Source organism: Setaria italica, chromosome IX, assembly GCF_000263155.2.
Source record: "Setaria italica strain Yugu1 chromosome IX, Setaria_italica_v2.0, whole genome shotgun sequence".
In the NCBI taxonomy this organism is placed as follows: domain Eukaryota; kingdom Viridiplantae; phylum Streptophyta; class Magnoliopsida; order Poales; family Poaceae; genus Setaria; species Setaria italica.
In genome coordinates, this window is record NC_028458.1 from 29,909,567 (window position 1) to 29,917,303 (window position 7,737).

Sequence of the window (7,737 nt, forward strand, 5' to 3'; positions counted from 1 at the left end):
TGGCGAGCCCCACGCACTAAACACTACCTCGAGCACCCCCCAGTAGATTGCCAGGTCTAAACACCGACAGCTGGCGTGCCAGCTAGGGGCACTTGTTGAGAATCCACTGACGAACTCGATGGCCCAAGTCATCATCAAGCCCACCATCCCGTTCGAAGCGGGCGCGACATTCATCTTCAACTCCTAGGTTTGCATCGCAGATGACGCTGGAAGCTTCCAGCACCACATCGTGCCGGCCCTGGAGAAGAAGCAGCACACCATCAACCTCTAGCGCCAAGCATTGGAGGATCTGGTTAGGAAATTCGGCAAATTTTCAATTCCTGACCTAGTCAAAGGCTGGGGGATGAGTCCGAGTACAACTCGACTTCTCCCGCTAGTCGGATTGGTTTTCATGAGCCGACACTTAAGCCATCGTGCGAATCAGTCTACGACTCAAGTCCATTCTCGTTCGGACTCCGAAACACGGGTGCTATCTACCAAGCTACCATGTCCAGATCTCAATTCAACTCGGATTGGATTAAGGATCTCGACTACTACTCGGATCCAGATAAGGAGACTCCATTATCAGATCCACAACAGGGCCTGGTGATTACATCAACTTCACAAGGCAAATTTGTCTATTGGCCCAACATGAAGACACCTGCTCTTGCCAGGGATGATGAGTCACGCCTTGTCACCTATCTTGATACCCTCCCACACCAGGAGGGAACCCCTCTATCGCCCATCTACGAAGAAGACGGCTCCATAGAGGTCATCACGTCAAGTTCAGGAAGCTATTCTCCAGAGCAAGAACTCTTCGCCCTCGTTGCTGCACAAGAAGGCGAGGATGAAGAGCAACCAGAGAGAAATTTGCAGCATGAACGTCACCTAGATAATGTCTCACAGGATGAGCTCACCGCCAACGTAGTCAGAGAAGAAACGGAAGCTCACAAAAATGAACAACGAGCAAGAAACGCTGCAAGAGCAGAGCATCATTGCCGCCTTGCAGCTGACCTACCAATCATGAACTTGGATAACGCGTTTGAAGCAGTTCAAATGCGTCAACATCATACTCCTCTCACCACTATCGCGTCCATCGACCTGATTACCCGGGCAATACCACAAACCAAATATACCAGACAATTGGTGGAATTGGCAGAGCGCGGGTACAAACAACTTGATCAGCAAAACTCGATACACTCGATTTTACACACCACATCCCAGCATAGCAGTAGTCATAAGCGCACTCAATCCAGACCAAGTCAAATTGGAGGCGCCAAACCAAGCCAAGTCGGAGCAGAGGGTAGTCGAGCGGAACCCTCAGGTGGCCGTGGCCACCTTGGGCCCAACCCAAAGCCTGAACGCCCAATATGTGACCTCCATCACAAGATCAACGCTAGCCGTGACGCCCATACAATCATTGACGGACGTTGTTGCGAGCGCAAGCAAGAAGTTAGGTACCCAGGAGAGGATTCTAACGGGTTCGCCAGCAATATAAGGCGAGGTAGAGACCCCCTCCAAAGCAATTCAATATAACAAACACACAGGACGTAGGGTATTAGGCAATCTAGCGGCCCAAACCTATCTAAATCGTGTGTTCAAGTTCACCTTCGAGTTCCTAATCTCGGCGAGCCCCACGCACTAAACACTACCTCGGGCACCCTCCCTCAGTAGGTTGCCGGGTCTAAACACTAACACATACATCTATGGGTCCACCAAAAGGTTTGGACAGTCCTAAATATGGGGCTGGACACCGGGAGGCATCTGACATGGAGACCATGGCGTAGGATGGTGTAGTCTACATGGAAAGATAGGAACTAGTTGAGGATTAGGAAAGTACTCGTTGTAATAAGAGTAGAACTCCTCTAGTCGTATCCGACTAGTATTCTTGTAACCAACCGACCTGTAAAACTACCCTCGACTATATAAGGTGAGGCAGGGACCCCCTTCAAAGTAATTCAATCCAATCAACACACAGGCCGTAGTGTATTACACAATGTAGCAGCCTAAACCTATCTAAATCGTGTGTCTGCGTTTACCTTTGAGTTCCTGATCTCGACGAGCCCCACTAACCAAAACACTACCTCGGACACCCCCCCGGTAGATTGCCGGGTCTAAACACCGACAACATTGTCTACTTCGATCTCGACAACATTGTTCAGCTAAAGGGGCTCTCCAGCAACTTCGCCTCCATCCTCAATGACATCGTTCAGCTCAAGGGGCTTGACATCGGCATCATTATCGACTACAGCTCCGTCGCTACTTCGGCTCAAGAAGTTTGCCAACATCATCGGCATAGCCATCGACTTCTTCTTCGCTGCTACCTCAACATTAAGGAGCCTCGGTTTACGTCACCTTCATCACTACTTCGACAACATGCAAAGTTCCATTACCATCTTCACCACAAGCACCGACCAAGAGGGGCTATGGCAGGATCATGGAGAACCAATTCACCCCGCGATTCGAGTCTTGCCCAGCGCATGTGAGCTAAGATTCGAAGGCATTGATGGCTTCGGCGAGATAAAGGCAGCAACTCTCTGCTTCTTCTACTTTAACTACATCAAGAGTGATTAAAGATGGAATAACTCCTTCAACTATATCGACTGCATGGAAGAAGCGTGTTCTGCTTCATCTACCCTCGCTACTTCGACCGCATTTGTTAAAGCTGAAGCCAAAAGGCGAAGCTGCGAAGCCGAATTTGAGATATAGAAGACGTCTAGTGAAGCAAGGTCCAATAATGAAGTAGATGTGCTGGGGGGGCATGTCCTCATGGCCGAAGTGAAAATTGTAGCTAGGCTTTTCCCCATAAATCAGCTACTTCGCTTTGTTGTACCAGCCAAACCAAAGTAGCCGAGGGACTATTGTTGGGGAAAAGGGTTTCGCATGGCACCCCCACCTTTCATCTCACTAGTTTTTGATTGTTTTAGCATGTTTAAGTAAGAATGCTGACTTGAGGAAATAACCCAGCCCATGAGTATAAAAGACGGCCCATGTAAGGGTCGGAAGGTCTAGTTGTAAATTTTGTACCAACTAGGAGTTTGGGAGCTAATTGCCACCCCCATCCTCCTCTACATAAAGGACCCATGGGGTATTGATGAGGGGATTCCCTTGGGTGCACTCCACACTTCCCTCCAAGTTGTGACTGCATCTATCTGTTATATATCTCTTTCCCTGTCTGGTGGAGGCAAATCCCCAACAGTGAGGCCGTAGCGCTGTTGTAGGCTCTCAAAGTCGGACTTGCTCGCTTGTGGCTGCGGCGTGGCGCGGCTCGCGTGCAAAGAGAAGGGGGCAGGAAACGTGCAACCTAGCAGCGCGGAGGGGCTTGCCGGGTGGTGAGGAGCGAGCTACCTCGCGGCGCTTTGAGATTGGAAGGGTCCTATGCTCATTTATTACGAGCATCTTCAGCAACGTCCTTTCCCCAATCCCAACTACCGTATTGAGAGTATTCGAAAAACCAATCCTCTTTTATCTTTCCATTTTTCCAATAATTATTGGGACAAACCAATAATCCCCCCATTTCTATCAAAATAAAAGGGGAGTTGTGACTTTCCCAATACGGTAGTCGGAGTGGGATAACATTATTGGGGAACTGCAAAAACAATTCTCCCAAAAATAATGAATGAGATATTGGGATATCCCAATCAAATAGTTATTGAAAAAAGATTTATGGAAACTGATGGAGATTGCTCTAATGTCTCTTTGGTCCCAATTCCCACCCACCGCTAACAATGCACCGTGTCACACATGCGAGCGAGACACTAATGGATTGTTCATCAATATAATGTTTAGAATTGACTTATATCATATCCCAGCCCCTCCCACTACATTGCATGCCCAGAACAATTTGCATTTACATTGAAGTTAAGCATTCGCTACTTAATTTATATTGGCATAACCATGCAAGTAGTACTTTTACATTTATTCCAACAAATGAACTTACATTATTTATTTGAATAAATGAAGTTGCATGCATGCAACTACTACCAACTACTACCAGCTCCCTACTTCTTCTTCCTTCCTCCCTATTAATATCTTGTAACTAACAAGTAACCATTCCATATTTCAACTATGTTATCAACAAGGTTATGACTCTAAGGGGGTGTTTGGATACGAGGTGTTAAACTTTAACAGTGTCACGTCGGATGTTTGGATGCTAATTAGAAGAACTAAACATGAGCTAATTATAAAACCAATTGCAGAACCCTATGCTAATTCGCGAGACGAATCTATTAAGCCTAATTAATCCATCATTGGCAAATGGTTACTGTAGCACCACATTGTGAAATCATAGACTAATTAGGCTTAATAGATTCGTCTCGTGAATTACACTCCATCTGTGCAATTAGTTTTATAATTAGCCTATGTTTAATACTCCTAATTAGCATCCAAACATCTGATATGACGGGTGTTAAACTTTAACACCTTATTACCAAACAGGCCCTAATACGGCCGGCCGTATTTTTATCCTCGAAACGGCCGGTGCGATCCAGCGTCCATCGGAGCATCCTGCTGCTGTCATTCACCCTATGGCGGGACCCACGCTTAACGCACCGACAAAGTTCCTCTCGTCTCGTCTCCTCTCGTCTATCCAGCTCTCTCTCTCTCTCTCTCCTCTCTCTCTCTCTCTCGTCATTTCTCCTCCGCCATCAGCTTCTCTCGCGCCTAGGGTTTCACCTGCGTCAGGTAGCTTGGGCCCGCGCCTCGTGCGCCGTCGGTGAGGCGGCTTGAACCCGCACCCATCACCGTGCGGGAGGAGTCTCGAATCTACTCGGTGACACGCACGCCAGGCACCGGCAGATCGCGACGAGACCTCGGCGAGGGCGGCGCGCCGGCGGCTCACCCCGCGAGGTCCAGCATGGTTACCGGCGAGGATGGCGCTCCGGTGAGCTCCGTGACCGGCATCTCCCTCAGTGGATCTGCGTCATCCTCAGCAAGGGGGAGGCAGGACCCAGCACTTCCCATGGGGACGAGTCATTTTCTTAGGAGGTGCGCCCATTCATTTAGCCTTCTTCCTCTAATCTCACCTCTTCCCATGGTGATTTGGCCTGCATAGATCCACTAATCTCCAATTTTATTTGGGTATAGAAGCAGATGAAAGAAGGAATGGGGGGAAGGGAGGCGGCGGCGCACATGAAGGTGAGTTCTCGTTTTGCCCCCTTTTGAGATTCGATCCATATGCACGGTTAAAAATCAATTTAATCTTCTATTTTCGAGGTTGATGCAGTGTTAGACAAAACTACGTGAGCAGGCAGAGACATGGGATACGGAGGTGAAGTCACATTCATCTAATTTTTAATTGATTTCCACCCTTTTGCTCACAAAATCCCTATAGATCTGAGGTTTTCTCATATTTGTTTGTTTTGTCCTGTGAAGGTGATTCTTATTCGGGAATTTTTTTAGATTGAAATCAGTGCATTGTGTGTGTTCAATTTAGTATTTTACCGAGGGCTTTGGACAACTGATACTTGTCAGGGCATCTCACATATCTATAAAAATCATGCAAGTCTATTATCTGTGTGGGGTTTTCCGTGTTCTTTGATTGGACTGTGCTCATGCTTGTTAGGAATTTCACACCATATACTGAAATACATGTGAGTCTGATATCTATAATCTGTTCTGTGAGGGTTGATGTATTTAGTTGCACTCACATTTTATTTTATTTTGCATATTATCCCTGTCGATGGTGGCCTAGCCAAACCTTGCTATATCTGAATTAAATCTTTCTTTAAGAAAAATGGAAAGACAGGCTTTTTTACCATCATGTACATGTACGATTCTAAATGCAGTATTGTTTTAGCTTGCTTTTTGCTTATCAGTTCCTCACCTAGCACTGCAGGTGCTCATTTCTGATTCAGAAGCCTTGGCACATCTTTGGTTGAACCGTGGGCCGAGCTACTCCATCATGTTCAACAGAAAAGGGGGCTACTCTCATGTTATAGCTTCACCGACATCATTTGAGAAGAATACACTTCCACATGCTGCAGCTCTTCTTGATGTATCCCCTGTTACTGATGTCACTGCAATAAAGGAGCCACAAGTCTGTGGGGTTTGATCTGCTTTTTACCACATCTTTTTTTACATTTTATTCAGCATATGGGAGTTGCTTTCATGTGTACACACGTGGTTTTGGAATTTGGATTGGTCCATTTTATATGTTTTAGGCAAATTACTGTACTTAGATAAGCAAAGTATTGTTATCAGTTAGGCAAAGTACTGTTATTAGTCAGGCAAAATATGTTTTAGTCATATTATTACTGTTCTTCATTTTATTCCATAGTAGCAGTTGGTTCCTATGTTGTTTAGGCTAACATAACCTTCTTGGTAGGCAAAGTATTATCATTTGAGATTATTTGAGGAGTCCTTCATGTTTTGTCAATAGATTTTATTAATGGTTCAAGTGTGGCGAATAAAATCTATGGATTCGCACGTTTACTGCCATGCTATTCTTCAAAAGAGCATTTCTGTATATTTCCACATTTATTTCCTTGCTACAGTACATTCAAGCACTCATGACATGTTTTAGTTCTTAAGATTGTTGGATTCTTGTAAGCTTGGTGTTATGCAATGTTTTAGTTCAAGCTAAATCTTTACTTGCTTTTGGCTACTGTTTCAAACATGTGTTGCCCAGCTGTACTAATTAAGTGCTTGCTAATTAAGTGCTTGGGTTATTTGCATCCTCAATAGTTTAACTCTTTAAGCTTTGTATCTGATGCATGTCTGATTAGTGCTAGCTGCAGGAGCACAGTAGTTATACTTTTGAGGTATACTGTAAACTTAGTGGTATTTGTTGTTGACAACAAACTGCTAGGTACTATTTTTATGCCACATTAGTTACCAACGAGTAACTCCATGGTAAGCACTTTTTGTAACATGACTTATTGACTTGCTTATTGCTGGGATTTTTATTTTTAGGCAATTTATACTAGATCAACAAGCAATTCATTCATTTTAGCATAGCATTTTCTGTTTTGGTTTGAGCATTTTTGTGTACTTTCATGTTTTTCTATTTTTGCTTACTGAATCAATTTTGTAAGCAACTCACGTGTTTAATGAGTGTTTAATGAGCTTGTATTTTTTCTACTGGTTTAATTGCAGTTTCATTTTGTTCATCAGATCATCACTCGGGAGCAGCAAAGTTGCAGCTCAACATCGATTTGATCGTGCGCAGCTCAGTAGTAGTTGCAGTAGCTCCAATCTTTAGTTTAATTATGACAACAGTGGAGCAATCATGATTTTGTAAGCTGGTATTTTTAAAACATTGTGAATGTTTTAGAATTTCACCGGTGAGATGTATATATTCTAGTTTGCTTACAATTTTCAAAGATTTGCTTTATGAGATGTCAAAAGTTGCCTTTTTTGTCGCAACCGTTGAGTTGAACTGGCATTATTAAGGTGGTAGAAAATATCTAGAAGCAAGCAAGGAGAGGCGGTGGTGCGTGGCTGGTTCCGACAGGAAAAATAACTCTTCTGCGAGTTGTTTTGTCAGAAATGGAAAGTGGTTCTCTGGCTTCCGTTTCTTTTCCAAAAACGGAAGGGTCGTACGGCCGGCTAAAACTACGGCCGGCCGTAAGTTAGGGCCTGGTAATAAAAGCACGTGTCACATCAAATGTTTAGACACTAATAGGGGTATTAAACGTAGACTATTTACAAAACCCATCACAGAAGTCGAGGAGAAACCGCTTGACCAATCGCTCCAGCCTCACTAAGGCGATTCAGATCTGCTTTTTTCTTTTGGTACATGCTTTTTTTGTTCTTACC

General features: G+C 44.6%; 1 long non-coding RNA gene across 3 annotated transcripts; it reads left to right on the forward strand.

Moving 5' to 3' along the window:
• Positions 1-4,550: 4,550 nt before the first annotated feature.
• LOC101783356 lies at positions 4,551-7,344 on the forward strand. Of its 3 annotated transcripts, none has more exons than XR_001164817.2 (4): positions 4,552-4,965; positions 5,065-5,115; positions 5,194-5,248; positions 5,816-7,344. It is a non-coding gene; the product is annotated as an uncharacterized LOC101783356 (long non-coding RNA). The 3 variants fall into 3 exon arrangements; XR_001164818.2 differs by having other exon boundaries at positions 5,204-5,248; XR_002676008.1 differs by having other exon boundaries at positions 4,551-4,965; positions 5,065-5,248.
• The last annotated feature ends 393 nt before the right edge of the window (positions 7,345-7,737 follow it).